The sequence below is a fragment of the Pinus tabuliformis genome, chromosome 2_1 (genome assembly GCF_031772625.1).
Source record: "Pinus tabuliformis cultivar Carrire ecotype Pingquan chromosome 2_1, CPIR1, whole genome shotgun sequence".
In the NCBI taxonomy this organism is placed as follows: Eukaryota; Viridiplantae; Streptophyta; class Pinopsida; order Pinales; family Pinaceae; genus Pinus; species Pinus tabuliformis.
Window position 1 is genome coordinate 778,050,267 of NC_142299.1, and position 18,882 is coordinate 778,069,148.

An 18,882-nucleotide genomic window follows, 5' to 3' on the forward strand; every position below is an offset into this window, starting at 1 on the left:
TCAAAACCTAACAGCTTGAAGGTTGATCATTAGAACACAAATGGCGAAGCCAAGGAAGAAAGTCTCCAATCCTCCTAAAGATGTGTCTCCCTCTACCACTGAAATAGAAGTCAATCAATTTGTGGAGGCTCCATGGTTCAATGGAAACTTTGATATATGGGAGGCAAGAATGAGGAATTTCTTAAAGATTCAAGGCATTGAAGTATGGGAATCAGTAATTATTGATAGCATGATGAATGGAGAATCCAAGGAGTACAATGAAAAAGCGATGAAGGCAATCTTGAATGGGCTACCAGATTCTATAAAGAGCAATTTAGGAAAATGTTCGTCAGCGAAGGGTATATGGGAAAAACTTCATGATCTTCACTCAAAAGGAGCATTGACAATGATTTCTAGTCAAGAAAATGATGGAAAACAAGAAGAAAATCCAGAGCCCATCAAGGCTAAAGAAGACCTAGAAAATGAAGAGAATGAAAAAGACTTTGTAGAAGATCTCCTCACTAAACTTATGGATGCCATGGAAGAGATTATCAATTTGAAAAAGGAAAGTGAGGAACTTAATAAGAAAGCGCTAGCTGGTGACCAAGAACAAACAAGGAAGAAAGTTGACCTTGTCAAGCTTCAAGTACAAGAAAGGGATGAAGAGCTTGCCAAGCTTAAGAAGGAATTTCATCAAAGCAAGAGAAAGCATCATGAAGAAGTCATATCCATGACAAATTAATTGGATAAAGCAAAGAAACGGGAAGATACCTTGTCAAGTCAACTTGAACAAAGGCACAAGAGCTTGAAAAAACTTGAAGAAGAGATTGGTCAGTACAAGGTAGAGGTCTCCTCTCTCAAATCTCAACTACAAGAAGCAAGAAAGTCAACACAAGGAGTTGAGAATACAATGGAAGCATTGGCAATCATAGAAGGACAGGTTGATGAAGCAGAAAAGGAGAGAAACACCATGATATGTCAACTAAAAGCAAAGGATGGAGAAATCTTCAAATTAAAATCTAACATCAACCTTCTCAAGGCCGAAACATGTAAAGCTACAAAGATCAAGGAAGAAATGGAGAGCAGTATAGCAAAGGAAAATGAAGAAATCTTCAAAATGAAGTCAGATATCATCTCCCTTAAATTAGAAGCAAATGAAGCAATACGTATTAAGGAAGAGATTGTGAAACAACTTGCTAAGAAGAATAATGATTGCAAAAAATTGGAAGAAGAGATTGTCTCCCTCAGGAAAAGGGTTGAAGGGATGGACAAAACCCTAAGAGCTCTCAAGCCTTCGATGACATGCTCAGCGATCAAAGATGTCCATTTGATAAATCAGGTCTCGGTATGTAGGTGAATCCTCAAGCAAGAATGATAATGCTTCAAACAACAAGGATATGAGGAAGCCAGAAAGTAATGTTGATGCTCCCAGTTTCAGCAAAGGTAAAGATAAGAGTCAAGGTGTTAATGAAGGAAGTCCTGTTCCAAGAAGAAATGCAAATGTTGTCAAGGATGCGGGAAGCAATAATTATCATCAAGGTATCTCAAGGTAGAAAGGCTTCAAAATTATATCAAGGAAATCTCCATTTCCCAGGTACCAAACTTTATTTCTTGGTTATTGTTATTCTTGTACAAACTTTGGACACATGGAAAAATATTGTAGGGCTTATAATGATCCCCGTCGATATCTGAGAAGAAATTTCGCAAGAAGAAGTCATTAATTCTTATTCATGAACAACATAGAATGCTTCAAGTGTCATAACATTGGTCATATGGCACGTAATTGTAACTTGATTTGGGCACCTTCTCAAGCTAGAACCACGCCAGAAAAGAAAGTTACACAAGTATGGAGAAGAAAGAAAATACAATATGAAAATCTCATGAACCCTCCAGCCAACAACACATGTTGTTTACTTGATGAAGATATTCTTGGTATTTCGAGTGTTCGATGATGGGATTCTGCCAAAAAGAGAAAATGCATACAGTTAGGGGGAACTTGTGATTCTTGATCATTATTGCAGAAGCTATTCATGAAAGGGTCCTTATGAAATCCTTGTTGAGCTATATTAACAATCATCCTTTGATAAAGATCATTTCTCAGGAGCACTACATTGAAGAACATGATCTTGTAACCATTCTTTGGACTGTTGTTGAAGATGTTTTCCACTTGATCAGTGAGTAGAAATTGGAGCAGCAGAGAAAGCCATCGAATGCTAGAGAAATAGGGCTAATAAATATGTTGTTGATATTACAGAATTTGAATGTCTCGACTCAGGGATATAATGTGAGAACAGTTAAATCAAGGACAATAATAGAGGCTTTGTTTGAAGGGAAAATCAGCTTATAGTTTTCAATTTTGTAGCAGTAACATGAATCTTGATACGATTTCAAAGTATATGAGGTGTCAATTGTTAGACGAAGATTTGGAAGGAAGGATTTATAAGGGCATAATGCCGGAAACAGGGGAGGATGTGACTCTCAAGGTCACTTACACACATTTTACTGAAGGAATTCCCCCACTTCCATCAAAGAGATCAATTTTATGGATGCTATCCGACAGCGCCTGCAACATCGTCAAGTTGCGAGATGTGGAACGCCGAAAGAGTCGACATGGACAATCACAAGGTTTTGTCTGGGAAGAGCTACCGATTTATCTGGCAAGGCTTATACGAAGAGGGTAGGGGTGTGCTGGTACGTATCTCCCAAACTGCTCTTAGATCAGGATACCTATTGTCTTTTTGTTGACATGTGGAATGTCAGCTGCATTTTTGCTGAATTGTATAGAAGGGAGCCTCTCTTTGTGGGATGGAATGATTTTGAGATTCTTTAGGTGATCTTCAGCTTTCTCGGAAGTCCAAATGAAGAAGTTTGGTTGGGAGTTTCACAACTCAGTTATTGGCATCCTTTTCCTCAATGGGAGCCCTGTGATCTCAGAACCGAAGTCCCGGATTTAGATGATGATGCTTTCGATTTGTTATCAAAACTGCTGTACTGGCTTGAAACTACATGAACATGTGAAAGAAAATATGGTTTGATGCTTTGAAGGAATCCTGATTTGAAGAAAGATAGCGAGAAGGACAATTTCAGTGGCATCTTCTCCTGATTCAGACTATAAAGACTCCTTAATTCTGACTATGAAGACAACAAAATTCAGATTGCAGAAGCATAAAAACTTCGACTTGAACATTTGGTGTATGGCTATTTGGAGCCTATTTGGAAGCATTGAAATGGAGCATCTTTAAGCATTGTTGAAAGCATTATGAAGAATTTATGAGACATGAAGAGGGGATAATGTGCTAAGTTGATGATGAGGCAACAATCCTTCTATCTTGAGTAAAAAGAAGAGCACCACGATAGGGGGAGTAACATACCCATTAAAATATACTATTCATAAAGAACAGAAGCAGTTCGAGAGGGGGAGTCCTTGTGCACTCCTTTGCCATTAATGTCAAAGGGGGAGAGAAGAAGAATATTGCCATCAACAACAAAGGGGGAGATTGTTAATCTAGGTTTACATTGATGTCAATATAGCAGTGTTTGTGATGGCAACTTCTTTGATACATGATTGCCCATTGATGCCCATTGATCATAATGCTCAAAGTTTGATATATGATGATATCATAAGGTAGAGGACCCAAGTGGATTGAACAACAGGAGGTCAATTGAATAGCAAATGACACAACAATTGAACAACAATTGATGCAGGAGGTCAATTGATCAGCAATTGAACAACAATTGAACAACAAATGACACAGTAGATCTAGTAAAGAAATAGGAGAAAGAAGCCAAAGAGTAAGATGAAGAGTTTATCGAAAGCCATCAAAGAAACAAGTCACAGGAGTAATAGCTATCGAAAGAGCGGGGATAGGAAAGTACGGACTTCCTTGATCGTGGCTGAAGTCCCACACTTAATCCTAGCCGTCGATCTCATAGTCAAGCCTTCGATCACGGTCAACTATGGGGGTTAAGGCTGTTATTAATCCATGTGCCAGTCGAAGTCCTGCAAACCATCGATTGCGATAAGGCTGTGGACCCAACGAATTTATTAACAATTGTTTATTGAAATATCACATCTGTCACATATCACAAGTCTTGAAGAAATGCAATGATGGTAAACTGTGATTGTGATAAGACTTGTGGAACCGACAGACCGCCGATTGCAATGGAGCTATGGACCCAACGGATCTATTGACGACTGTTTAATATTATATTACGTCCATTTCATCGGCAGTATGAATATCGGCCATGTTACATCGGTGATGTTAAGAGTTACGATTGCGATTGATGACGTGAATGTGGGACCTCATTGGGTACGATCTCTCCTATGAAATCCTCCATAAATAATGAGTCTATTGTATGAATATTAAAAAAAAGGCATCTCTGATATAATTTTAATATGCAACATATATTGTAATTTGGCCTCTCTTCCAAATGAATGTGTATTTTGAGTATTGGTGAACTCGAAGAGACAAAGGAAGCCGAAGATCAGGAAGCTGAAGGTTGAGCGAGCGCAGAGGAAGCCGAAGATCAAGCAAGCAAAGAAGGAAGCTGAAAGGTCGAGTGAGCACAGAGGAAGTCGAAGATCAAGTGAGCGAAGAAGGTCGAGTGAATGTAGAGGAAGCCGAAGATCAAGCGATCGAAGAAGGAAGCTGAAAGGTCCAACAGAAGAAGAAAGGAAGCCAAAGTGCGAGCGAAGAAGGAAGCCAAAGGGTCCAGCAGAAGAAGAAGGAAACCGAACGTTAAACATTTTGTTGATTGGGTTATTTATTAAAAGAGCGGACCTGTGTTTTAAAGTGATTTCTAATAACAATTCAAAAGGATGCTCTGTGGATCTAAGAAGATTATCTGAGTATGAACAGGGTAGGGTTGTTTCTTTAATTGAATGCACAATATGAAACTGCGACAGTCACTCGTCTGAAGAAGTCATTCTTGAAGCAGTTACTCCTGAAGCTTCGCTCCCGAAGTAGTTTATGTGATAGTAAGAACAGAGGGTCGAAACATAGTTGTTTTGAAAAGACATTGAGACCTAGTGCAAATATCTTGCTGATAAGTATCAATAGATCTTGGAGACATTATTGGAGATCATGATGGCTATTTGAAATCATCATGAGGTAACTTTGTAGACTATGTGTGGGCAATATGAAGAGTTGTGAAGACTCCTTCATATGAACACAGGTTGTCATTGATGATGTAGCATGGAGACTACAGTGAAGCTGTAGATTGACAAAATTCAGTGAAGAAGATTTTGGGAGCAGAGAATTACTACCAAACATATCTAGACAAAATATAGCAGTGGGTTGGAGCCCAAAGGGTTGGTGCCGTGAAGGTTGGAGCCTCAAACAAATAAGGTTGGTGCCTTGACAAGATAGGGTTGGAGCCCTTGGGTTGGTGCCTCAGAATTGGAAGGATTGGTGTCCTTGGAGTTGGTGCTCCTAAACATAAGGTTGGTGCCTTGAGAAGATAGGGTTGGTGCCCTAAAGGTTGGAGCCTCACAAAAGACCAAGTTGGTGCTTGGCAATAGATTAGAGCCTTATATATTTTGTATATGATTTATTGTAAAGATTATATTAATAAAATCATTTATTCCTACTGTTCATTTTGTGTTCTAAACATAAATTATTTAACTGGTAAAAATAACAATTGAAAAGGAATACTGATTCACCCCCCCTCTCAGTATTTCCAACAATTGGTATCATAGCCAGTACCTTCACTCAAAGACTAACGGCTTGAAGGTTGATCATTAGAACACAAATGGTGAAGCCAAGGAAGAAAGTCTCCAATCCTCCTAAAGATATGTCTCCCTCTACCACTGAAATAGAAGTCAATCAATTTGTGGAGGCTCCATGGTTCAATGGAAACTTTGATATATGGGAGGAAAGAATGAGGAATTTCTAAAAGACTCAAGGCATTGAAGTATGGGAATCAGTAATTACTGATAACATGATGAATGGAGAATCCAAGGAGTACAATGCAAAAGCGATGAAAGCAATCTTAAATGGGCTACCAGATTCTATAAAGAGAAATTAAGAAAAATGTTCATCAGCGAAGGGTATATGGGACAAAATTCATGATATTCACTCAAAAGGAGCATTGACAATGATTTCTAGTCAAGAAAATGATGGAAAACAAGAAGAAAATCCAGAGCCCGTCAAGGAAGCTGAAGATAAGATTGATGACATCAAGGCTAAAGAAGACCTAGAAAATGAAGAGGATGAAAAGACTTTGTAGAAGATCTCCTCACTAAAGTTATGGCTGCCATGGAAGAGATTATCAATTTGAAAAAGGAAAATGAGGAACTTAATAAGAAAGCACTAGTTGGTGACCAAGACCAAACAAGGAAGAAAGTTGACCTTGTCAAGATTCAAGTACAAGAAAGGGATGAAGAGCTTGCCAAGCTTAAGAAGGAATTTCATCAAAGCAAACGAAAGCATCATGAAGAAGTCATATCCATGAAAAATTAATTGGATAAAGCAAAGAAATGGGAAAATACTTTGTCAAGTCAACTTGAATAAAGGCACAAGAGCTTGAAAAAACTTGAAGAAGAGATTGGTCAGTACAAGGTAGAGGTCTCCTCTCTCAAATCTCAACTACAAGAAGTAATAAAGTTAGCACAAGGAGCTGAGAAGACAATGGAAGCATTGGCAATCATAGAAGGACAAGTTGATGAAGCATAAAAGGAGAGAAACACCATGATATGTCAACTAAAAGCAAAGGATGGAGAAATCTTCAAATTAAAATCTAACATCAACCTTCTCAAGGCCGAAACATGTAAAGCTACAAGGATCAAGGAAGAAATGGAGAGCAGTATAGCAAAGGAAAATGAAGAAATCTTCAAAATGAAGTCAGATATCATCTTCCTTAAATTAGAAGCAAATGAAGCAATACGTATTAAGGAAGAGATTGTGAAACAATTTGCTAAGAAAAATAATGATTGCAAAAAATTGGAAGAAGAGATTGTCTCCCTCAGGAAAAAGGTTGAAGGGATGGACAATGCCTTGAAGATCTCTCAGGCCTTGGATGACATGCTCAACCATCAAAGATGTCCATTTGATAAATCAGGTCTCAGGTATGCAGGTGAATCCTCAAGCAAGAATGATAATCCTTCAAACAACAAGGATATGAGGAAGTTATAAAGAAATGTTGATGCTCCCAGTTTCAGCAAAGGTAAAGATAAGAGTCAAGGCGTTAATGAAGGAAGTCCTATTCCAAGAAGAAATGAAAATGTTTTCAAGGATGTGAGAAGAAATAATTATCATCAAGGGATCTCAAGGTAGAAAGGCTTCAAAAGTACATCAAGGAAATCTCTATCTCCTAGGTACCAAACTTTATTTCTTGGTTATTGTTATTCTTGTACAAACTTTGGACACATGGAAAAAGATTATAAGGCTTATAATGATCCCTGTCAATTTTCGAGAAGCAATTTCACAAGAAGAAGTTATGAATTCTTATTCATGAACAACATAGAATGCTTCAAGTGTCATAACATTGGTCATATGGCACGTAGATGTAACTTGATTTGGGCACCTTGTCAAGCTAGAACCATGCTAGAAATAAAGTTACACAAGTATGGAGAAGAAAGCAAATAAAATCTAAAAATCTCCGGAACCCTCCAACCAACAACACATGTTGTTGACTTGATGAAGATATTCTTGGTACTTCGAGTGTTTGATGATGGGATTCTGCCAAAAAAAGACAATGCATACAGTTAGGGGGAGCTTGTGATTCTTGATCATTATTGCAGAAGCTATTCATGAAAGGGAGCTTAGGAAATCCTTGTTGAGCTATATTAATAATCATCCTTTGATAAAGATCATTTCTCAGGAGCACTACATTAAAGAACATGATCTTGTAACAATTCTTTGGACTGTTGTTGAAGATGTTTTCACTTGATCACTAAGCAGAAATTGGAGTAGCAGAGAAGGCCATCGAATGCTAGAGAAATAGGGCTAATAAATATATTGTTGATATTACAGAAGTTGAATGTCTTGATTCAGGGATATAATGTGAGAACAGGTAAATCAAGGACAATAATAGAGGCTTTGTTTGAAGGGAAAATAAGCTTATAGTTTTCAATTTTGTAGTAGTAACATGAATCTTGATACAATTTTGAAGTATATGAGGTGTCAGTTGTTAGAGGAAGATCTGGAAGGAAGGATTTATAAGGGCATAATGCCAGAAACAGGGGAGGAGGTGACTCTCAAGGTCACTTACACACATTTTACGGAAGGAATTCCCCCACTTCCATTAGAGAGATATCAATTTTACGGATGTTGTCCGAAAGAACCTGCAACATCGTCAAGTTGCGAGATGTGGAACGCTGAAAAAGTCGACACGGAAAATCGCAAGGTTTTGTTTTGGAAGAGCTACCGATTTATCTGACAAGGCTTATACGAAGAGGGTAGGGGTGTGCTGATATGTATCTCCTGAATTGCTCTTGATTAGGATACCTACTGTCTTTCTGTTGACATGTGGAATGTCAACTGCATTTTTGCTGAATTGTATAGAAGGGAGCCTCTCTTTGTGGGATGGAATGATTTTGAGATTCTTCAGGCGATCTTCAACTTGCTTGGAACTCCAAATGAAGAAGTTTGGCCGGGATTTTCACAACTCAGTTATTGGCATCCTTTTCCCTTAATGGGAGCCCTGTGATCTCAGAACCAAAGTCCCGAATTTAGATGATGATGCTTTCGATTTGTTATCAAAATTGTTGTACTGGCTTGAAACTACATGAACATGTGAAAGAAAATATGGTTTGATGCTTTGAAGGAATCCTGATTTGAATAAAGATAGCGAGAATGACAATTTCAGTGGCATCTTCTCCTAATTTAGACTATAAATACTCCTTAATTCTGACTATGAAGACAACAAAATTCGGATTGGAGAAGCATAAAAGCTTGGACTTGAACGTTTGGTGTATGGCTATTTGGAGCCTATTTGGAAGCATTGAAATGGAGCATCTTTAAGCATTGTTGAAAGCATTATGAAGAATTTTTGAGACATGAAGAGGGGATAATGTGCTAAGTTAATGACGAGGCAACAATCCTTCCATCTTGAGTAAAAAGAAGAGCACCACGACAGGGGGAGTAACATACCCATAAAAATATACTATCATAAAGAACATAAGTAGTTCGACAAGGGGAGTCCTTGTGCACTTCTTTGCCATTGATGTCAAAGGGGGAGAGAAGAAGAATATTGCCATCAACAACAAAGGGGGAGAGAAGAAGAATATTGCCATCAACGACAAAGGGGCAGATTGTTAATTTAGGTTGTCATTGATGTCAATATAACAGTGATTGTGATGGAAAATTATTTGATACATGATTGCCCATTGATGTCCATTGATCATAATGCTCAAAGTTTGATATATGATGATATAATGAGATGGAGGACCCAAGTGGATTGAACAACAAGAGGTCAATTGAACAACAAATGACGCGTCAATTGAAAAACAATTGAACAACAAATGATGCAGGAGGTCAATTGACCAGCAATTGAACAACAATTGAACAACAAATGACGTAGGAGGTCAATTAATTAGCAATTGAACAACAAATGACGTAGTCAATCCAGTAAAGCAACAGGAGCAAGAAGCCAAAGATTAAGATGAAGATTTTATCGAAAGCCATCAAAGAAACAAGTCACAGGAGCAATAGCTATCGAAAGAGTGGGGGTAGGAAAGTATGAACTTCCTTGATCATGGCTGCAGTCCCGCACTCAATCCTAGCTGTCGATCTCATAGTTAACCCTTAGATCATGGTCAACTATGAGGGTTAAGGCTGTTATTAATCCATGTGCCAGTCGAAGTCCCACAAACCATTGATTGCGATAAGGCTGTGGACCCAATGGATTTATTAACAACTGTTTATTGAAATATCACATCCGTCGCATATCGCAAGACTTGAAGAAATGTAACGATGGGAAACTGTGATTGCGATAAGACTTGTGGACCCGACAGACCGTCGATTGTGATGGAGCTATGGACCCGATGGATTTATTGACAGCTGTTTAATATTATATCATGTCCATTTCATCGGTAGTATGAATATCAGCCATGTTACATCGGTGATGTTAAGAGTTGCAATTGCGATTGATGACGTGGATGTGGGACCTCATTGGGTATGGTCTCTCCTATGAAATCCTTCGTAAATAATGAGTCTATTATATGAATATTTAAAAAAAGGGCCTCTCTGATATAATTTTAATATGCAACATCTATTGTAATTCGACCTCTCTTCCAAATGAATGTGTCTTTTGAGTATTGGTGAACTCGAAGAGATAGAGGAAGCCAAAGATCGGGAAGCCGAAGGTCGAGCCAGCATAGAGGAAGCTGAAGATTAAGCGAGCGAAGAAGGAATCCAAAAGGTCGAGTGAGCGTAGAGGAAGCCGAAGATCAAGCGAGTGAAGAAGGTCGAGTGAGCGCAGAGGAAGCCGAAGATCAAGCGATTGAAGAAGGAAGTCGAAGTTCCAGTGGAAGAAGAAAGGAAGTCAAAGCACGAGTGAAGAAGGAAACCGAAGGGTCCAACAGAAGAAGAAGGAAACCAAACGTGAAACATTCTGTTGATTGGGTTATTTATTGAAAAGCTCGGACCTGTGTTTTAAAGTGATTTATGATAATAGTTCAAAAGGACGCTTTGTGGATCTAAGAACATTATCTGAGTATGAATAGGGCAGGGTTGTTTCTTTAATTAAACACACAATATGAAACTGCGACAGTCACTCTCAAGAAGTCATTCTTGAAGTAGTTACTCTTGAAGCCTCACTCCCGAAGTAGTTTCTGTGAAAGTAAGAACAGAGGGTCAAAATAGAGTTGTTTTGAAAAGACATTGAGGCCTAGCACATATATCTTGTTGATAAGTATCAACAAATCTTGGAGACATTATTGGATATCATGATGGCTATTTGAAATCGTCATGAGGTAACTTTGCAGACTCTGTGTGGGAAATATGAAGAGTTGTGAAGACTCCTTCATATCAAGACAGGTTGTCATTGATGATGTAGCATGGAGACTACAGTGAAGTTGTAGATTGACAGATTTCAATGAAGAAGATTTTGGGAGCAGGGAATTACTACCAAACATATCCAGACAAAATATAGCAGTGGGTTGGAGCCCAGAGGGTTGGTGCCGTGAAGGTTGGAGCCTCAAACAAACAAGGTTGGTGCCTTGACAAGATAGGGTTGGAGCCCTTGGGGTTGGTGCCTCAGAATTGGAAGGATTGGTGTCCTTGGAGTTGGTTCTCCTAAACACAAGGTTGGTGCCTTGAGAAGATAGGGTTGGTGCCCTAGAGGTTGCAGCCTCACAAAAGACCAAGTTGGTGCTCGGCAACAGATTGGAGCTTTATATATATTGTATCTGATTTATTGTAAAGATTATATTAATAAAATCATTTATTCCTATTGTTCATTTTGTGTTCTAAATATAAATTATTTAACTGGTAAAAATAACAATTGAAAAGGAATACTGATTCACCCCCACCTCAGTATTTCCAACAATTGGTATCATAGCCAGTACCTTCACTCAAAGCCTAACAACTTGAAGGTTGATAATTAGAACACAAATAGCGAAGCCAAGGAAGAAAGTCTCCAATCCTCCTAAAGACGTGTTTCCCTCTACCACTGAAATAGAAGTCAATCAATTTGTGGAGGCTCCATGGTTCAATGGAAACTTTGATAAATGGGAGGCAAGAATGAGGAATTTCTTAAAGACTCAAGGCATTGAAGTATGGGAATCAGTAATTACTGATAACATGATGAATGGAGAATTCAAGGAGTAAAATGCAAAAGCGATGAAGGCAATCTTGAATGGGCTACCAGATTCTATAAAGAGCAATTTAGGAAAATGTTCATTAGTGAAGGGTATATGGGACAAACTTCATGATCTTCACTCAAAAGGAGGTGGAAAAGTGTATTGATAGATTCCTAGTAGTCGATCCTTTGATCAAAAAAGTGGGAAAACACCAATCCTAATTTTTTCAGGAAGTCATTTCTGATCATTATCCTATTTTCCTGCTACTGGATTTTAATAAATCCTCTTCAAAGTATCCCTTCAAATTTAACAGAACTTGGCTCAATGAGCAGTCCTTTGTGTCCCTTGTGTATGAATGTTGGATTAGTTATATGGTGGACCTTCCTTATCTATTATGGATTCATGGACCAATAAAATTAGAAATTTAAATTTCCATGTGAAAACCTGGTCCCATAATCCTATCCATGAGCAACACCAAGAGTTGGAGTCTAGTGAATCTAAAATATACTTATGTCAAAATTATTTTATTCATACAGGGTTCCCATATGATCTAAAAAAAAGGATGTGATTCTTAGTTGAAAGGAAAGTAAGTATGCTCAAATAAGAGGAGGAACTTTGTAGACTCAAAAGTAGGGTAATTTGGATAAAGGAAGGTGATCATAATACAAAATTATTCCATAAGTTTTCCTCCCATGGGAAGAATAAGAACACCATGTGGGACATCTTTGATGCTAAGGGTAATTCCTATGCCTCTCAATATGATCTGGAAAAATTAGCAAGGAGTCACTTTTATGAGATGAAGAACTTGAAGAGCATGGAATACCTTCATCACAAACGATATAACACAAGGGATAGTGAGATGAAGAGGAAGTTTCCATAAGAGCATATTCCTCAACCAAAGCAGATTCTAAATATAAATCTTTCAAATCAAAGTCTTCCCAAGGAACTAAAAGATTGAATGGTTCACTTGGGAATTCATCATCACATACAACCACGTAGTCATCATCATCAGAATAATTGTTGCCCAAGACTATAGATCTAAACAAATTGATTTTATTTGATTCACCACTGAGATCAGCAGATTGAGAATCATCTAAGAATGGAAGAGCATCATCTTGACATGGGGAACTTTGGAAGAGGTAAGAGAGGTCAAAAGTATCTTTGCTTTCCTGCTCCTCTACTCGTGTGATGTGACTTACTTATACCTGATCGCAATTTGAACTAGAAACCGGAAAATCAAGAGAGTGTGAAGAGCTAGTTGGTGGAATAGATTTATCAAGCAGGTCATGGTCCAAAGAGTCATGGCATGTAGATGGTAGAGAATGAAAAATGTCCCTTGAATAAGTAATGATTTCAATGGAACTAGATTCAATATTAAGGTTAAGAGCGCTAATGTCATCATGAGGAATGAAAGGATTAATATTCACCCCGAGGTTCATGAACCATTCTGGGGTTTCCTCCATGGGATCTGAATCATGAAAAGCGAAAGAAGGATGAGAAGATGGATTAGGAACTTGATTTGCAAATTTCCCAACGTTATGTTCATCACAAGGAGGCACCTGCATTAGAATTGAAAGAGGAGGAGGGAAAGGAACAAAAGGAATAGCAGGTTCCTCCTTCGAAATCAGGGGTGTCTCATGGCTTACAATATTTGGGGAAGGAGAAACATCAGGAGGTTTAGATTCACCATGTAAAGAGATATGAACCAAATGCTCGAACTTTTGTTTGAATAAATCCTAATCCATGTCTTCTTTAGGAAATTCATAACAAAGGTGAAGGAGTCGATTAGAAAAATCCTCGTTTGATTCACTAGGCTTCATTCTTAGTTGATTAATATTTTTATAAACATCTCGGTAATCATACCTATCAAAGGCTTAATGAAGCTCCTTGAGGAAATGATGAAAATAATGGATGGAAGCAGATGGTAAGGTATGACACCATTGATTAACATGACCTTCAAGGGTGATGAAGAGAGTGACACATGCAAAATATTCATCATCAACTTTTTAATATTCACAAAATTTAAGAAAATGAGAGATGTGATTAGTTATGGACGTTTCATCCTCACCATCAAACTTTAATTGAGACAAGCGGTAAAGAGGATCATCAGGGATTAAAAATTTACCATGGGATAGGTTAGAAAAACACCCCCAGAGTATAATTTAAGGATGAGCCATTTCAGATAAGAGGTTCAAAACAGAGTCAACGGGCATAACTTGTCATCTGACCCTCCTTCTAGTGCCATTTGTTGAAGATGATGGAAATATGTCAACCAAGGTGGTCTCCCCGATGTGAAGTCCCAAGTAGACCTCACACCATTTAGAAAAGGAGCCCCATTTGGAGTATCGGCCCGGTTTCCATATATTCTTATAGATTTTCCTTGGCTACAAAGTTCAACATGAGAGAGTAATACACAAGTATTTTTGGATCAACAAGTGAGTATGCCTTGTGAAATGTTCAGTTGTGGAAAGTATCAAGCTCCTTCTTCCGAAAGGAAAGAGAAAAGTGGGCCCTTTAAAGACAAGTAATAATACTAATCTGGAAAAGGCACACGAGCATATACATATGAATGAATCGTTGATCAATAGGTGAAATAGTTCACAAGGAAGAAACGATTGTTAAAGAAAATACAACACACCTTCAACAAGATAAGTACCAAAGCCACTAAAGTAGTTTAATTTCCTTAGTATAGATGAAAACAACACACATCACGAACATTCAAAGAATAGTCTTACAATATTCACTACATGTGCAAGAAAGCGTGCTGGCTCAATGAGCTTCTGAATTAAACAAAAGTTCCAAGATACATCAAGACAGTGAACACCACTAGCCCCAATAGTGGAGCATTAGAGCAGTCACTCGTTCCTCCAAAACAAATATCTTCCTCTCCAATGCCTTGTAGGAGCAGCCAAGGTGAAAATTCCCTGACATGAGCAATGAGGGTGTATATATAACAAATGGGGTGACCATTCACCTCCCTTGTGACTCTTGGACTACCCTCATGAATGTTTGACTTCTCAGTGACCTTTCAACTTCTTACATGACTTTTTGTATTACATGGATGACTCTTGGACTTCCACTTTACATTACATTTCTCTAATATTGAATTTACGTAATCCATAAATGATGTGGAAAATAATGAATCGTGACCGGACATGACATGACACCAATGACATAGAATGCATGATGATGTGGCAGTGTCAAGTTGTTCTTCTTGCTGCTGTGTCTTCAATAAAAGATGTATCCAATACTTTGTCTTCCTGAGAGATATGTTTTTTTCTTCATATCTTCCCTCCAAAGGGTTGTGAATTAGATGGATTCTTCATGCGGTCCTGATCTTTGGTCTTCTGTTGTAATCCAATGTTCGTTCGTCATCTTACATGATGATCATCTTATCTCCTCAGCTCCTTAGGTGTCTTCTATCATGGTTTCCTTCTCCATCTCCTTCATCATCATCTTGACACGACATAATAGAATATATGCGACTGTAATCCACTCATGACAAGATGCCATTAGTTCGATAAACCCAAAGTCTAAGATGCTTCACGCAATCACTTGTCAGGGATCGAACTGGTGACTGGTTGAGTGAATAACTTAGGGATTGCACAGTTCCAAAAGTCAAGGTTCGAGATTGGGGCTTGAGACTGCACAATGCGTAGTTTAGGATGGCTAGTGTCAAAGGATTTCATAGTTGAGGGGCTCAAGAGCTCAAGACTAGGGCTTGAGGCTTGAGGTTGCCCAATGCGCAATTATGGAAGGACAAACTCAAGGAAATGCGTAGTTGAGGGACTCAAGAGGTAAATCTTGAGGCTTGAGCCTTGAGGTTTCCCAATGCACAGTTTTGAGAGGCCAGGTTAGGTGACTGCAAAATTGAGGGACTCAAGAGCTCAAGGTTGAGGCTCGAGGCTTGGAGTTGCCTAATGCGCAGTGTTGAAAATTCAACAAGATGATGGAGCTTAGTGAAAAGAAGTCGCCTTCACTAAGTGGGCCCGCAGGCTATTTTTGGCGCAAAGTCTATTTTTAGACTATGTCTATTTTTAGACATATGGATCATGGTCTATGAGTTGTAGGATGCTATTTGTGGATAATTGGTCATGTTGGTAAAAATAGATGGAATTCTATTCTTAGACATATGGGCGGAGTCTATTTTTAGACTGCTAGGCTAAAAATAGAACAGTCGAATATTATTAGCTCTTAATAATATTTGGACTATAAACATTATCTTATCCTCTTGGAGCATTTCAGTTCGAGCTACGGATGTGGCACATGCAACTGCCAGAAGGAAATACGCTTTTCTTATGGGTCAGTTGAGCTATTGCATGATGGACTTCAGTTAGAACTCAAGTGATTGAGTTTGGTGGAGTTGATTGAGGAGTTGTGTTCAGTTTGACTTAGTTGAACTAGTTGTATTTAGTCTAATTGCAGAATACACTAGTGATGAGTGATGTGAATTAATTGTTAATTAATTCACTAATTATTAACTCTTAAATTAACTAAAGAATACATCAGTTAACTCAGTGCATGGACAGTTTAGTGGAGATAGGTGTTAGAGGTGGAGACTACTATCAGTTGTGACTATAGCTGTGCATGAGATTTGCACAATCAGTGATTGAGATTGCCGATGAGGATTGCGCAATACAAGCCAAGGAAAACAAGCTTGGATCATTCCTATTCTTACTTTGGATTGCGCAGTAGAGGCAGGCAGACAACGGAGGAGATTTGAACCTGTGTCTTGATTCAGATCTGGGCTAGTTTGTGTGTAACAGGTGGAGATAGTACGCAGTTCTGGTAGGAGAACAAGCTAGGATATTGCACAATAGAGGGGTTCAAGAGCTCAAGCTTGAGGCTTGAGGCTTGAAGTTTCCCAATGAAAATTTTTGGAGGGAGGACAATCTAATGGATTGTGCAATTGCGCAGCTTAAGGTGTCAGTTGGAAGCTTGAGACTTGACACTGCGCAGTGTGCAGTTAATGCTGACTAGGAGGCAGAAATTACGTAGTTCTAGAGCTCAAGGGTCAAATATAGGCACTGTGATTGGGAAATGAGTAGTTCCAAGAGGCAAGTTCAGGGCTTGAGGGTTAATACTGTGCAATGCACAGTTCAGGAAAGTTGAGTGAGGTCAAGTTTCCCGGGAGTGAATTTTTCTAGATGAGGCTAAGTGTGGAATCAATGAGACCAAAGTGGACAAGGAAAAAACTTGAGCATGATCACACACTTAGAATAGTCGAATACACAACATTGATCACTCAAAATACATGAATAACATTCTTCCCTTAATGCGACGACATTGTGACAACTTTCCCCAAGTGCGACACTAAAGGTACACTTTGTGACGACAGTGACGAAACTTGTGCGACAATTCATAAATCTTTGGGAATGAGTGTAAAACATGTATACATAAATAGAGGAACTCATAAACACTAAAATTACCCTTTGAAATAAGCCAAAACTCCGCTTTACACGATAAGTGACACTTCACATGCCAAAATACAACATTTTCTATATGAAGAGAAAAATGCGAACTACACTTCCGATATGCGAGTGCCGATGAAAACGACACATGTAAGAGAAAAGATAACATGAAAACGACACTACTTAAAATGAAATCAAGAAAAAGCGATAGTCAAAAACATGAAAGCGACGCTCGTGAAAGTGAAGGTGTCAAAAGGCGACAGTTTGAAAAAATCACTGAAATAGAAGTACAAACACAAATAGACAATGTGCATCGATTGTTGATAGGAATTGAACATTGCATAGGCACTGTCTTACTGGACTGTGCTAGGCCTATTCAAGATTGCATGAAGGAATGCACTCGTGACTTCATTACAGTCTAAGCATGTGTGAGCGGCTCACTTCGACACTTACAATCCAAGCATGACGCTGAAAGACTTAGCAAAGTATCAACTAACCAAGACGTGATTACGGAACGACCAATTGCAAGATCCATAGTAGGCTCCAAAATTCAAGTATAGGCAACATTTTGGAAGGTGTTTGTCACAATGACAACATGTTTCTTATGTAAAGCATTGGAAGTTTGCATATCTCTTTTGAACATAAAGGAACATTAGAAATGGTATTCCTAGGATATATCAAAATATCTAGTAATTGTTTTCACAATGAGCATGCATGGTGTGATAATACTTCCTACATGTGATTGACAAGTCTCTTCTTTTGGGAAAATATTTTGATAATGAAAAGGGGCCTTAAGCCCAAGTTGGCATTCACTCCAGAGACGTAGACTTTGCTGGTTGGAAACCTTTTAATTCCTAAACACTCTACTATTTCTTTGAGGTGAGAGAAAGTGTTAATAAGAATGGGGAAAACCAAAAGGCTTTGCAAAGAAAAGGGGAAGTTTTTTCATGCGAAAGACTATGAGAAAGGAACGACAAGAGCGTACTTAAAGCTGCGTTGAGGGATGATATATTATAAGGCATTGGGTGGATTTACAATATAATACAATGCAATAATATTGCATTGCATTAAATAAGCATTGCGCTGAAAAATAATGAAAGCAAGCATTGGAGAAATAATGAATACAAGTTGCGTTAAAGGATAACAAATGCAATGTTACAATATACAGCAAGGGATAATACAAAAAGGGAGTTGAAACGACATACGAGCAATCCGTTGGAATATACATAAAGGAAGTAATGAAGAATTACATACAATGCATTGTGATGGCAAGATAAACCATACGATTAAGACTAACAAATGTAAGTGAATGTGTTGAAGGATATCATATGAAAACAATGCATTGAAGAAAAGGGACAAACAATTGAAACTATCAAAGCAATATAACTGTCAAAGCAATATAATCTTTACAAGTGCGTTGAAAAGATTAACTACCTACGTTTGAGGAAAATATACAATGCAATGCGTTGAAAGGATTAAGTGCATGCATTGAAAGCATAACACCATGATGGGAGAGCATTGAACGTGAACACAATAGCGTTGAAGACCAATACAAAGGCAATGATGGGAGCTTGAATAAATAATGTGATCAAACCATATCAATGTTGCACAAGATTATATATTAATGCACATGTGATAAGGAAAAAAGGGATATGACAAGGCCGCGCAATAAAACATTGTAACTTTGTGTTGCAATGATACCATGAATGTTGTATAAACGCTACAAGGGTTGACCATATCAACACAGGG